Below are 15768 nucleotides of genomic sequence, written 5' to 3'. Positions count from 1 at the left end.
AGTATTAAATTTAGCGTTATGTTGAAGCATTATATCTTCTAAAATTTCAGGTAATCGTAAATCAGATTGGGGCATTGAGGTGCTATAAACAGTTGTTCGATATAACATATTTATCTTTAGTCAAATCTGTATCTACAAATTTATAGGAGTTTGATAATTAGATTAACATGTTTAAAATACTACCTATCAATAAAAAATTGATTTTCATTTGTTTATATTTTGGAGGGTGACACTTTACACTTTGCATTACCCTCCCCCACATTTTTTTTGCCATGGGGAATTTGTTAAGTTGATTTAAAATCATGTTTCTTTTTATCTTAATTGAAATATTTAGCTGTTGACTTAATTGGGGGGGGCAGAAATTCAATCACATTATTTAGCTTCACACCACAAGAAGTGGATTACTCTTTCTTTTACATTTTTAGATTAAAAGTAATAAAGTTCTCTAACAGCTTAAAGTGATTCATTTCAGAAGTCTTTATCCTCAAGGTAGGCTTCTTAATTATTCTCAGAGGAAATCAAATCATTCGTCTAATAATTATAGGGAACCTCCGTGGTATCTCTTACATCTGTCCATTTCTAACCATCTTTACTCCTATTTTAGTTCTTGGTTTACTACATCAGGCACCTAAAGAGAGATTTCTAGCATTAATCTCAGTTGTCTCAAGTGATTATCTCCACTTTGTTCTCAATGATCTTTCAGTGGCCATCATTTTTCTAAAGTGTAAGAGCTTTGGTACTATAATCTCATTCCCTTGAGAATGAAACCCTGACTCCTTAATTGTGCAAAATTATCTGGTCAGCCTCACTGTTTATTTCTTCGTGCCTGCCCTATAGCAAGCCCCTCCAATTATGTTCTAGCCATATTAAATCAATTTGCAGATGCCCGAGTGTTTTGTGCTCCCTCTGACCTGCCTGTTCTTCAGGTCTCACTTCAGATGTTGTCTTTTTCTAGAAATCCTAAAACTATTAGTTGCTCCTAACATCTGGAAACTTGGATATTGTTTCATCATTTAGTGTAATTTAATATCAATAAATCATTTATGTATTTGTAAATTTTCCAGACTTGGTGGCTACCCTGTAGAATATATGATCTGATGTGCCTGCTCCTAAAACCTAACACATAGTAATCAGTTTGTTTACTTTTCTGCCTCCCACACAAGCTCCTTATAGAAAAGGGCTATGTTTTATTTGTGTTATATGCTCAGGACTGATATAGTGCTGAGCACAAAGTGGGTGTTCAATGTGTCTGGACTCAAGCCTCCTCTCAGAAACCTGAGAATATTTCCCCTTTGGATAGTCTACCAGATTTATCTCACTGCACCTTCCAGGGCAGGTGCGGTGGCTCATGTCTGTAATCCCAGCACTTTGGGAGTCCAAGGCGGGCACATCATTTGAGGTCAGGAGTCCGAGACAAGCCTGGCCAACATGGTGAAACCTTGTCTCCATTAAAAATACAAAAATGACCTGTGCGTGGTGGCATGCGCTTGTAGTCCCAGCTACTTGGGAGGCTGAGGCAGGAGAATCCCTTGAACCCAGGAGGCAGAGGCTGCAGTGAGCCCAAATCCACCACTGCATTCCAGCCTGGGTGACAGAGCAAGGCTCCGTCTCAAACAAAACAAAACAAAAAAACAGATTTATCTCAACTTCCTTGAAAATAGCTGGTCCCACAGTATCCAAAGCCAGGCTTGATAAAGGCAAAGAAACTCAGCCACTCTGTGTATATGCTACAAATACAAACTTAAACTTACAAAATGGTGGCTCATGCCTGTAATCCCAGTGCTTTGGGAGGCTGAGGCAGGAGGGTCACTTGAGCCCAGGAATTCAAGGCTGCCACGAGCCATGATTGTGCCACTGTACTCCAGCCTGAGTAACAGACTCTCTCTAAAATAAATTAACAAAAATATTTGAATAAACTTATATCGCCACCATGGTGTACTTTCTCCCAGCATTTCACATTGAGTCATTATGAGGCTCTGCAGGCTACTCCAATGATGTCAGTTTCATTACCATCTTTTGGGATGTTCATTCCACTCTTGGGAAGTTCTTCCCCCTCTGGTTTGTCTTCTTATAGTCAGTGTTTTCTCCAAGCATTCTAGGCCACCCACACCATCCCCTAAGGACGGTTGAGGTTTCTTGGATAGCCAGTGATTACTGTGCTTCTATATACACCTACCAGTTTTGCACTAAAGTAGAAATAACGCTTTCTGCTTTTTGAGGTTTCTCCTCCACTTTACTCATAAGTAATTTTTGGCAAATGATCCAGTTATTCCCTTCTCACTGGTTCATATGGACATTTCCCTTTCAGTTTACCTTCACCCTAGACTTAAACAGAAACACTAATGCCATTCCACAGAGAGGGTCGCTGAAATCTCACCCCAACTCTGAGGACTTTTCTGGTTTTGACAAAGGATAGAGTTTCTCTAACCCCAATAGATCCACCCTGTCCTTATCCAGAGGTTGAAATTGTACTTCCATTGACATTCTATAGGAATTGGTCAGGAGCTGTTAAATTTCCTGTGACTTTTAGTACCATCTCAGATACAAACTGTTTTAAGTAATTGCTTATAAGCACAGGCTCTAGAGTTCCAACCCGTTTTGGAATTCTGGCCTTGCTGCTATCTATGTGCCCTTGAGCAAGTCTCTTAAATCTTCTGCTCCATACGTTTCTTATGTATAAAATAGGATAAGAATAGTGTCTATGTCACAGGGTTGTTATGAGGATTATCTGACACAATATATGTGGGGAGCTTAGTGGATTGCTTAAACACGATAATGGCTCAGTTAAGGTTGGCAATTTTGATGATGAAAATGGTGATCTTATGGTTCTGATAGTCATGACATCTGTTAATTCATTCTTACATGCTTTCAAATTTCCCTGAGAACTACAGAGAGAAGAATTAGACTCAGTCCCTGCTTTGAAGAGCTTCACAGTCTTGGAGAGAAAAGGGACAACCAGCCAGTAAAATAAGGGTTGATAGACTGGAGCTGTACAAGAGGGCAAGAACAAGATCCCTGGGGAATGGAATGAAACTATCTTACTAAGAATTAGGAATAAGTCAAGGTCTATAGACCATTCAAGGTTCTGAGTTACAACTAACAGAAAGTGACTCTAGTTACTTTAGGTAGAATTATATAAATTACTAGAAGGGTATCAGATACCTCATGGAATCAATAGGAAAGCCTGAGAGCTAGGTTTAACAATGGGCAGAAACTATAAAGGAAGAGCAGGCTAGGCATCCAGAATATATCTACTATCAAGCTATGAGTTAAATCTGAATTATTTTGCTGTCATGGCAGAGTCCATTGCTTTACCAGGAGCACCATTGCACTGGACATTGCTTGCTATCGTCACTGCAAAAAAAACGTATCTAAATTATTTATTCTTGTTGTGTGTCGCTCATTCTACAACTAGGGTCTCTGGCAGAAGTATCTGATAGTCAGAGGATGGATTTTTTTTCTGTAAAGGGGCAGTTAGTTGATATTTTTGTCCCTGCAGGTCATGTAGTCTCTGTCACAACTACTCAACTCTGCTGTTTTAGGGTGAAAAAAACCATATATAATATATAAATGGATGGACATGTTGTGTTCAAATAAAACTTTATTTACCAAGGCAGATGGCAGGCTGGAATTGCTGATTGGCCATAAATTGATGACTGCTGTTATAATACAGGTTTAGGCCACAGAACTAGGTTCTTATTGCCAGAGACCAGGGAAAATAAATAGCTGAATTTGTTCTTCATTGTAGTGGCAGTCAACGCCTCGTGTCCTACTGAGTCCCATACAATGGTAGATTCTTGAATCCTTGGAGAGATTTAGAAGCTATGCATTCCTGAATACACAAATGTTCAGTATAGCCTTCATGTGGTGTTCTCAACAAAAATCTGCTGAATTTTTTAGTAAGCCAACTTGGGTTAAATCAAAATAAATTTGAGCTAGTAAGAAGGGCTATATTGGTATTTTTCTTAAATGGTACATGTATGGTAATATTAGCTATGACTGCAATAATGCTGTGACACATATCACCCTAGAACTTGCTGACTGAAAACAACAGGCATTTCTGGCTGTTTAGGTTACTTGTACCTTGACTGACTCAGCTGGGCTTGGCCAGGAAGCTCTGCTTCAAGATGTGGGTTAGTAGAGCTAGGTTCCATGATGCATGTTGGGTTAAGGTCTGCTATATATGTCTTTGCTCTGGACCTAAGATGAAGGGTCAGTGACATGTTTTCATGACCAGTCACCAAAGTATAAACCTAAACCTCCCAAGAACACTCATGGCCTCTGCTCCTGTGAAGTTCACTGACATTTGATTGGCCAAAGCAAATTACGTTGCCAAATCTGATGTCAATAGAATGAGAAAGTAGACTCTTCCTACAGTGGAAGGGGGGAGAGATGTTAATATTTGCTGAACCATAATTCAAATTATTAGAGATAGTTAATAATTTATAACAGGATTGTTTTACAGCTAGAAAATGCCTTAGTGGTTTTGCCCTGCTTCATTATTTTATAAGGGAGAAAACTATCTTTCAAAGATGTTATGTGACTTGCCTAAGCACATACTAAATAGTACATCTGCGTATTTCTCGTTCAGTCATCTCTATTAAATGTCATAAAGTAAAACAGACATTACTCTTTAGATGAGAACAGGAAGATATTTAAAAAGCCAGACTAATTTATGACTGCTCATTCATTATCTAACATACCTGCTTCCATACATTGTCTTTCAGCAAATAGAATTTCAACATGTATCTCAACAAGTTACACATCATCAAAGTATTAAAAGCCTTATTTTCACGGACATTCTGATTGTTCACAAACAGTCAACACAGTCAACAGTAAATCCACAAGCACCATGAACGTATGGATAGATATGCCTATATGTAAGATTACTAGTTAACTTTTTGGGAAATTAATATTACTGCTAAATTCAGTTTTCATTGATTTTTGGGTGGGTAACTGCTTATAAAATATACCTATAGGAAACATGTAAAAACAAAGAATTTACATAAGATCTATCTGGGATTAGAGAAACAAAGCTCTTTTCTTCTTTCAATGAACACTTAAGAAGGGCCTACTAAATGTCAGATGCTATACTCTGGTGTCGTTAGTTTCTTTCTGATACCATCTTTACTATCCTGTAAGCCATTAGTGAATGTTTCCCACTTTTAGAAAATGACTTCCCAAAGACTAAGAGGATAGAACAGTTCAAATGATATCATCAAAATGAAAGCAGTTTCTAGACTACAAATTGCTGTACAGCCATAAGATGGCATTATTGTGTAACAGCAAGGTCCCTGTCAAACATCAAGAAAGTAATGTTTTAAAATCAGTATTTCCTTCTTGGAATTCTACTTAGTCAGATATGTTAGGTTGAATTACCCACCCATATAAGTAGTTAAATTCAAGATGGTTCTGAGCTTTAGATATGATGTAAAATAGACATGAGACTAAGAGTATTTATTTCTATATTATTACATTTCTATAGCAAAAAAGAAACCTCTAAAAAAATTAGAGAAAGCAGTATAAGGGCATTTAATTAATCAAATGTTCTTATTAATAATATTTCATAAAATAAATGAAATGTTGAAAAATAAAATATGAACACAGTGTTGTACAAAGTCAGAAATAAGAGAACACTTGCTGTATGAATCTATTATATGAAACTAAAAAATTAGGCACTTTGGAGTTTAGAGGTCAGATAGGAGTTACCTTTGTGAGTTGTGATTAACAAGGGCTGAAGCAGGCTTCTAGGGACTGGGTAATGTTTCGTTTCTTGATCTGGATGCTGCTTGCATTGATGTGTTTCCTTTAGGGAAGTTTATGGAACCATACATTGTGATGTGTGCACATTTCTGTGTGAATGCTGGACTGAACTAAAATTTATACTTATATTTTAAAAATAATAAATATGTACTTTAAGTACAGGAGGGACATAAATCATAATTGTTTTAATAAAGAAGGTGTAGCTTTAGCAAAAGCATACCGCATTGTTCTATTTTTGGCATTTCACCATGGACCCCTGAACATTTTATAATTGCCCAGTACAGCCTGTCAGATAAATATTTGGGCACTACTGCTTTAGAGAAAGTATTTTCCAAATTTATCACCACCATTCTGGAACCATAGTTCCACAGGTCATTAGGATGCTGAGGGTGGGACAGTTGGAAGCTGCTTCCCCAGGGATTTCTCCATTGTTCAGTTCTCATAGCAGTAAGCCTGCAGCATTAAAGCACTCACAGGCTCTGGCTGCCATTTGTGCTACATGAAGAAAAATGAGACAATGAAAGAAACGAAAGGAGAGAAAACAGGAGTAGAAACCAAATAAATCAGATTCGAAGAGAAAGTCCCTAATCATCTCTGTATTCAGACAGTAGGGAATGAGCATGCAATTCTGCAAGCCCATTCCTAATGTAAGTTTCTGATAAGAATTTGCTATCTCAGTTGTAATCTTTCTACTGAGACATTCAATAAATATTTTTCTTTCATGTCAAGGTAAGGAAATAACCTCACATTACCCATATAAGGAAAGAATAGTATACTAATCCTCACGTTATCACTATAGAATTTTATCTTTTAAAGTGGAAGCTAGAGGGACAGATGCATAATCTGGGAGCTTTTCCAGAATTGTTTGTTCCTAAATGAGACATTCAGCTATAGCAGCATTAGCAGCCTCTTCTATTTGTCACAATGCCATATGTAGTTGGGAAGATACATGATAAGCACATACAGGATGCTGACAACTCAGGAAGGATTATCACTGCAGTCTTAGAATTAATCTCTACCATATTTGAAGATTTTTATGCAAGACTGGATCTTCATTCCACAACCCAGGTATAGGTATATGTGCCAATACAAAATACTTACTGTTGGTTTCTGAGCTTGGTAGAATTAGGAAGTAAGGGGTAAAAAATAAGCAAGTCCTGAACTTAAGAAAATTGTTCATATCCTATTCCATGGCCACTGTTTTACTGACTGGAAGAAAGGAATCCCGTGGATTCAGTCATGGGGACAATGCAGAAGAAGATACAGTAGACAGACGGAGAAGTACAAATTTCTATTTATGTTCCACTTTTCAAAATTTTTTATCTTTAAATGTTATTTTTAACGTTTGTGGGTACACAGTATATATATATATATATATATATATATACTGTATATATAAACACACATATATAAATATATACTATATATAAACATATACTACATATAAATATATTTACTATGTATATACACACATAGTGTATATATGTGGGGTACATATATATATGGGGTACATATACATGTGGGGTACATATATATGGGGTACACATATATATGTGTATATATGGGGTACACATATATATGTGTATATATGGGGTACACATATATATGTGTATATATGTGGGGTACATATATATGTGTATATATGTGGGGTACATATATATATGGGGTACATGAGATGTTTTGATATAGGCATGCAAGTATCATGGAAAATGGGATGTTCATCCCCTCAAGCAATTATTCTTTGTGTTACAAACAGTAAAATTGTATTTTTTTAGTTATTTAAAAATGTACAATTAAATTGTTTTGACTATAGTCACCCTGTTGTGCTAGCAAATAGTAGGTGGTGTTCATTCTTTCTAACTATTTTTTGTACCAATTAACCATTTCAACCTCCCCCTGAACCCCCTCCCTACCCTTCACAGCCTCTGGTAACCATCCTTCCACTCTCTATCTCCATGTGTTCAATTGTTTTGATTTTTACCTCCCACAAATAAGTGAGAACGTGTGATGTTTGTCTTTCTGTGCCTGGCTTATTTCGTTTAAAACAATGACCTCCAGTTCCATCCATGATGTTGCAAATGACAGGATCTCATTCTTTTTATGGCTGAATAGTACTCTATTATGTATATGTATCACATTTTCTTTGTCCATTCATCTGTTGATGGACGCTTAGTTTGCTTCCAAATCTTGGCTATTATGAACAGTGCTTCAAAAAACATGGGACTACAGATATCTCTTTGATATACTGATTTGCTTTCTTTTGGATATATACCCAGCAGTGGGATTGCTGGATCATATGGTAGCCCTGTTTTTAGTTTTTGAGGAACCTCCAAACTATTCTCCATTTTGGTTGTACTAATTTACATTCCTACCAACAGTGTACAGGAGTCCCCTTTTCTTCACACTCTCTCCAGCATTTGTAATTGCCTGTCTTTTGGATATGTCATTTTAATTTGGGTGAGAGAATACCCCATTGTAGTTTTGCTTTGCATTTCTCTGATGATTAGTGATGCTGAGCATATTTTGATACATCTGTTTGCCGTTTGTATGTCTTCTTTTGAGAAATGCCTATTCGAATCTTTTGTCTATTTTCTGATCTAATTATTAGACTTTTTCCTATAGAGTTGTTTTAACTCCTTATATATTCTGGTTATTAATCCCTTGTGAGATGGGTAATTTGCAAATATTTTCTCCCTTTCTGTTGGTTGTCTCTTCACTTTTTTGATTGTTTCACTGCGGAGGAGCTTTTTAACTTGATGTGATCCCATCTGTCTATTTTTGCTTTTGTTGCCTGTGCTTATAGGATATTACTCAAAATTTGTTTTACCCAGACAAATATCCTGGAGAGTTTCTCCAATGTTTCCTTGTAGTAGTTTCATAGTTTGAGGTCTTAGATTTTAGTCTTTAATCCATTTTGATTTGCATTTCTCTGATGGCCAGTGATGGTGAGCATTTTTTCATGTGTTTTTTTGGCTGCATAAATGTCTTCTTTTGAGAAGTGTCTGTTCATGTCCTTCACCCACTTTTTGATGGGGTTGTTTGTTTTTTTCTTGTACATTTGTTTGAGTTCATTGTAGATTCTGGATATTAGCCCTTTGTCAGATGAGTAGGTTGCGAAAATTTTCTCCCATTTTGTAGGTTGCCTGTTCACTCTGCATCAATTTTGCATCAATATTTTTTGCATCAATTTTGCATCAATATTTATCACATGGTAGAGTTCAGCAGTGCAGCCATCGGGTCCCAAGCTTTTCTTTACTGGGAGAGTTTACTAAGGCTTCAGTTGTGTTACTCGTTACTGGTCCGTTCAGGTTTTGGATTTCTTTATGGTTTAATCTTGGTAAGTTGTATGTGTCTAGGAATTTATCCATTACCTCTAGATTTTTCAATTTGTTGGCATATAGTTGCTCATAGTAGCCACTAATGAGCCTTTGAATTTATCTGGTATTAATTGTAATATCTCCTTTCTCATTTCTGATTTTACTTATTTGGGTCTTCTCCCTTTTTTCTTCATTATTCTGGCTCAAGATTTGTCAATTTTGTTTACCTTTTCAATAAACCAACTTTTCGTTTTGTTAACTTTTTGTATGTTTTCTTTATTACAAAGTCATTTATTTCTGCTCTGATCTTTATTATTTCTTTCTTCCACTAATTTTGGGTTCGATTTGCTCTTGCTTGTCTAGGTCTTTAAGTTGCATTGTTAGGTGATTTATTTGAAGTTTTTTTCTTTTTTGATAGAAGCACCTACAGCTGTAAATTTCTCTCTTAGTACTAGTTTTGCTGTATCCCATAGGTTTTGGTATGTGGTGTTTCTTTCATTTTTTAAAGACATTTTTCAATTTCCTTCTTAATTTCTTCATAGACCCAGTGGTCATTTAGTAGCATATTGTTTAACTTCCATGTGTTTGTATAGCTTCCAAAATTCCTCATTGTTGATTTCTAGTCTTATTCCATTGTGGTCAGAGAAGATGCTTGATATTATTTCATTTTTAATGAATTTTTAAGACTGGTTTTGTGACCTACTATGTGGTCTATCTTTGATAATAATCTGTGTGCTGAGGAGAAGAATGTGTATTCTACACTCATTGAATTAAATGTCCCATAAATATTAGATCCATTTATTCTATAGTGCAGATTAAGTCCAATGTTACTTTGGTTGAGCTTCTGTCTGGGAGATCTGCCCAGTGTTGAAAGTGGGGTTGTTGAAGGCTCCTGCTGTTATTGTATTGAGGTCTATCTCTCTCCTGAGCTCGAATAATATTTGCTTTATATATCTGTACTCCAGTGTTGTATATATATTTGCTTTATATATATGTACTCCAGTGTTGAGTGCCTATATAATTGTTATATCCCGTTGCTGAATTGACCCTTTTGTCATTATATAATGACCTTCTTTGTCTCTTCTTACAGTTTTTGTCCTGATATCGATTTTGTCTGATATAAGTATAGCTACTCCAGCTATGTTTGGGTTTCCATTGGCATGGAATATCTTTTTCCATCCCTTTATTTCCAGTCTGTGTGTAGCTTTATAGGTGAAGAGTGCTTCTTGAGGTCAACACAAAATTGGGTCTTATTTTTTCATCCATTCAGACACTGTATCTATTTTTCTTTTCTTTTCTTCTCTCTCTCTTTTTTTCTATCTTTCTTTCTTTTCTTTTCTTTCTTGAGACAGCATCTCACTCTGTTGCCCAGGCTGGAGTGCTGTGACAGGATCTCAGTTCGCTGCAACCTCCGCCTCCTGGGTTCAAGAGATTCTTGTGCCTTAGCCCCCCAGGAGGCTGAGATTACAGTCACCCACCATCATGCGTGGCTAATTTTTGTATTTTTAGTAGAGATGGGGTTTCATGATGTTGGCCAGGCTGGTCTCGAACTCCTGACCTCAAGTGATCCACCTACTTCGGCCTCCCAAAGTGCTAGGATTACAGGCGTGAGCCACCATGCCTGGTCGAGACACTGTATCTCTTTTGATTGGAGAGTGTTGTCCAGGAGCTGAGCCTAGAAATGGGTCCTCACAACACTGTCCAGTGCCCTATCCTACTGTGACTAAGCTGGTATCCAAGATGCAAGACAGAATCCTCTTTACTTTTCACTCTCCTCTCCTTAAGCAAAAGTAAGGAGTCACTTTTGTTACTGTGGGCTGCACTGCTTGAGGTGGGGGAGGAATGGTGCAAGCACTCCCTTAGCCATGCCAGCTGGTGTCTCCCTAGGTCACATGCCACCCTAGTCCTCTAGCTCTTAGCCCAGGCTATGACTAGGAGTTATCTAGGAATTACAGTTCGTGTGTCCCAGACTGCCTCTCAAGTTTACCTGGGACTCCAGAGCACTTTGGCCCACAATGGTGAGGCTTGCCAAGAAATTTGAGTTCTGACTGCTGGGATGGGCGATTCCCTTCTGGCTGGGGCTAGTTCAAATATTCCCTCTGTGCACAGGCACTGACTGAGGCCAGCATGGCTTTTTTCTCTACTGTGACAGCACAGCAGTTAGTTCAATGTAAAGTCCCCCAGTAGCTGTACTGTCCCTTCCAAAAGTGCAAAGATTCCCTCTCTGCACTGCACGTCCAGTGCTGGGTGATTGGGAAGGTGTGGTGTTGGTGATTCAAGACTGTGTCTCCTGCCTTTCCTCAATGCCTCTTTTAGCAAGATGAAGTGAAAACCAGGTACTACGATTCCGTACCTGGTTTTTGGTTTTGGTGACAGTGCTTTTCTGTCTGCTCATAGTTGTTACAATTTGATGTTTCAGTGAGGGAGATTAGTTATATAGGCTTCTATTCTGACATCTTGCACCACTCCGTCTCACTTTTTTGAATTGTTGAAACCATGGTTTATAGGGAAATGTTCTGTTTTGGTTTTTACCCTCAAGATCTTCTTTGAAAATCATGATTTACTAAGTAACTAGTTTGATAGAATTCATTTTTAAGAAAATAATGAATAAGTAGTTCCCTTAGATATAGCAAGCAATGTTCTTATAAACTGACACACCAAAACACTTACCAGTTCACCTGAACACTGAAAGTATTTAAAAATTTATTTTTAACCTTTAAGTTTTTCTCCATTTGAGTATCTTGTGCACTATACGCTCTCCTACATATGTCTACAATCTTTGGTCTGATTTATTTTATTGGTTGTTGAATGTCAGAAACCACCTGAATTTTGCTTGTATATATAATGCCCAGTAGAGTGCACATTGGTAATCAATACGACTTGATGATAATAATGGTAATGAACACTATAATTTGATAGCATCAACTTGGCATGTATGCCAGAAATAAACCATCATAAACTTCGAGAAAAACAAGTCTCATTAATCTGTCATTTATTATAATCTCCCTCCATCAAGCGTAGCCTCTATATACTGTCTTTTTTGCCATATGTAAGTTTCTTCTTGTATATTTCAGATTAGAGCTTGCCTCCTCCCACACACTATCTTCTATTTCACACTGCTCTGTTCAAGTGTTTATGTTTCTGCTGAAGGCTGTATAATCTAAGATAATCCCTAGCTATTGTAAATATCATTCACTGGCCAGTCATTGCATTTTGCACACCACTGAGAGAGTGATTGTGAGCCAAATAGAGGAGATTTTGTTTCCACCCAGCAACCCAAAATGAATTGTATGATTTGACTATTGATGCCAATTACATGGAAGTTTTACTACCAGAGGCAAAGCTTTAAACTGCAAAAGATTAACCCCATATAGTTGGTGTCATGAGGTATTTAATGTATATTGGACTATCAAAGCGTCTCCTTACAACAAACCAATTATCAATGAATAATATTCTTATCTTATTGTGACTTACTGAAACTCTTTAAAACATGAACCATTCAGCACACTATACCATCTAAATTAGATATCTAAACTAGCCTTCATTTACATTTCCTTGTTTAGTTTTAAATATATTTTCTTCTGAATTCTTAGTTGTTAAGAGCAGGTGGTGAAAGAATTTAAAGAAGAAAATTTGTTATATTTATTAAGTGAAAGAGCTTTTTGAAATGCATTAAATAGAAGTTTGTTTCTGCCCATCAGCTTATCTTCTGCATATTCCTATTTATAGTTCAAAGCACTTAAGAGTTGCAGAGTGATTTGCTTTTTATGATCACCGCTTCATCCAGGATCATTTGCCTTATATCTTCAACATTTTCAGATTCTTATAAATCTTCACAGTTCACTTAGAGGTTAGTTTAAAACTTTCTTCAGATAAGAAATTGACTAGATATAAAATTCACATAATCTCAGAGTTAGCCATAGATCAATATGCCCAGTCTTTTTCTCAAAGTAATTGAACATTTTTGTTTCCCAGGATAGTTGTATACAAGCATTTTCATCCTCATCATAGATGATTCTTGTTCTTCAGTATATGAGGGGACTGTATTTGCCTGCTTGTTATCTAAATAAACATTTTTATTATTGTCAAAGGAAAAAGACTCTAATACAGAAAGAAATTTTGTGTCCATAGGACTAGCCTCATTTTGGAGGCTGATATTAATATTTGACTTTATTCATTGTGTATTTCTTGGTTTTGTCATTTCACAAATTTCCCTTCTCTAAATATGCATTTTTTCTCTACCTGGAATAGATGAGTTTTAAAAGACATTACTGTAAAATAAAACTGTGCTAAATGTACTTTTCCCAGAAACTCTCTTTATTTTATCAATTATAATTTGCTTTGGCTAAGTGTTACAGAAGCTCAAGGTAGAAATGACTTAAATAAAAGAGAAGCATATTTATTTCTCCTGAAAAACCCTGGAAGTTTGCAGCCAAGGCAGATATGTTGGCCCCGCTCATTTCTGTTTTCTACTGAGTTATCTTTACTTGGTGGAATTTCATCCACATGTTGCAAGATGGAGCTCTCATGACATCCACATTCCAAGAAGGATGTAAGAAGGCCAGAAGAAGGGTCAAAGGGTGCATACCAATTGTCTTTTAGGGAAGTTTCGTGGGAGCTGCCATGTTATATTTCCACTTACGCTTCATTGGCCGGATGTCTGTCACATGGCCACATCTAAGCTGCAAGTGGGGCTGGGAAATGTGTTTATTTCACATGTGCCCTGCTAAAAACTGTTCAGTCATGAAAAAAAAAAAGAATATTGGAAGAGAACTAACAGTCTTCAACATGTATATTTTAAAAGAGTGTTATTTTTCTTTTACTTATTTATTTTTTTTTTGAGTGAGAATGTCGCTGGGGCTGGTCTCAAACTCCCTGGATGAAGTAATCCTCCCACCTCAGCCTTCTGAGTAGATGGGATTACAGAGGCACACCACTGCACCCGGCTCCTGTTTTGTTTTGTTTTGTTTTATTTAAGGAGCCCTAAGAAGAGTGTAAAAAGGGCAACTTTGTCTTTAGTTAACCCTTCCCTTTTTTTTTTCTTTCCTAATTTTATGAACTCTGATTCAGCCCGCATCTTACTCTGGCTTACTAAATTCTGCCAATATAAAAGTAGAAGTTTTCATCATTTCCCTAGGTACCTACTCTTCCGTTTCTCCATATTCTCAAAGTAATTTCTCATTCATCAACTTTTGTCTGACTTAGATTTAAGCTACTGCTTAGGAAATGTGAGAAATGGAGAATTTGGTTGTCATAGCGCTCCTACTTAGAGGGCTAATGCTTTCCTAAATTTTACTAAAGTTGGATCCTAAGTTATATAAGTTACCTAAATTTAATTAGCAAGTTTTGCTTACTAATTCACTGACTAACCACTATAAAACAAGGACCTAAGTTTGAAGCTGATATTATGACAATGTACTGAAATTTCAAGACATTACTTTTTCTGGACACGTAAGATGGACCTTGCATAAGATAAAAGAGCTTATTTTTAGGCACACCTATGTGCCAGGCATGGGTTCAGAGCCTTACATATATCATTTCATTCTCAAGAGAACCTTAATTTTAGAGATGAATAATTTTGAGTTTTAGAATAAATAATTGTCTTAAGCTCACACATGAAGTATGTGCCAGAGTCTATATCGTGACCCCAGTTATGAATTCTTTTCCACTACATAGCCTGCCTCCATGGCATTTCACATAGGATTTCTTATGCTCAAGGATTATGTTCTTCCTTCCAGATCTATAGACATCAGTAGAAACAACACAAATACGTATAATGACTTTTTAAAGTCTCATATACAAAACCAAAGTACTTTAAAAAGATGTTTAAATTTTTGAAGGTGATATCTTTATGTTCAAGATCAGTAGCAGACATGGATTGTAATTCATTACAAGATGCTTAGCAAAGCCAAGTGGTAAAGGATTTTCTGATGTGCTTGAGGAGTCCTGACTTGTTCCTTAGCAAATTCCTACACACCATTCAGCATTCAGTGCAAATACCACCTCCTGGAATCCTTCTCTGTTCTTGATCAATTATTCCATTATCTGGATTCATTGAACTCTCTGTTTACCTATTTATCTTACAGGTTATTATCATGAGTTTATATGTCTTACATAGCTGTTTGCAACATGTTACCATTCAGTGGAGTACTTTTTCCTACAGGGAAGAGGCTGTACTATATACCTTTTGTCACCCCTAAGTGGAATGCAGTATGGTTTCATGTTAGATGTTCAATACATGTTAATATTTTATTGATGAGCCCTTAAATGTATATAATAAGCTTCTCACTCAAAAGCTGTAATATTCTAGAATGAATAAGTTTCTTGAGAAACTCTTTGGTTAACAGAATCTCCATTTCCATCATAGTGTATTCAATAAATTATTAATGCAGGGTAAATTTCCTTATATTTACTTTCATTTTGCTATAATAAGGTCAAATCATGACTTTTAGGTGTGGACACAGCAATATATAAAATAATCTAAGACCTGGATATATGTTTTTCTAATTAGGGAATTGGAGATACATGAACAGTCTCTCATAGAGAAAAATATATCCATTAGTCACTAAAGTCAGTATAACATTCTGGTGAAAGGTTTGCTTGCTTGCTTGTCTGCTTACTTGCTTGTTTCACTTTCTATTCTAGGAGGATGTTTGTCACAATTATGAAATTCTAACGCTTTAAAAAT

The 15768-nt window shown here is 36.5% G+C and overlaps 1 protein-coding gene across 14 annotated transcripts in view; it reads left to right on the top strand.

The window, feature by feature from the left end:
* Nucleotides 1-15768, top strand: part of DMD (dystrophin) — a 2616526-nt gene that overhangs the window by 1448058 nt on the left and 1152700 nt on the right. The gene's annotated exons all lie outside the window — the stretch shown is intronic.

Source organism: Pan troglodytes, chromosome X (genome assembly GCF_028858775.2).
Source record: "Pan troglodytes isolate AG18354 chromosome X, NHGRI_mPanTro3-v2.0_pri, whole genome shotgun sequence".
Lineage (NCBI taxonomy): Eukaryota > Metazoa > Chordata > Mammalia > Primates > Hominidae > Pan > Pan troglodytes.
This window is presented reverse-complemented; position numbering and strand designations above follow the sequence as displayed.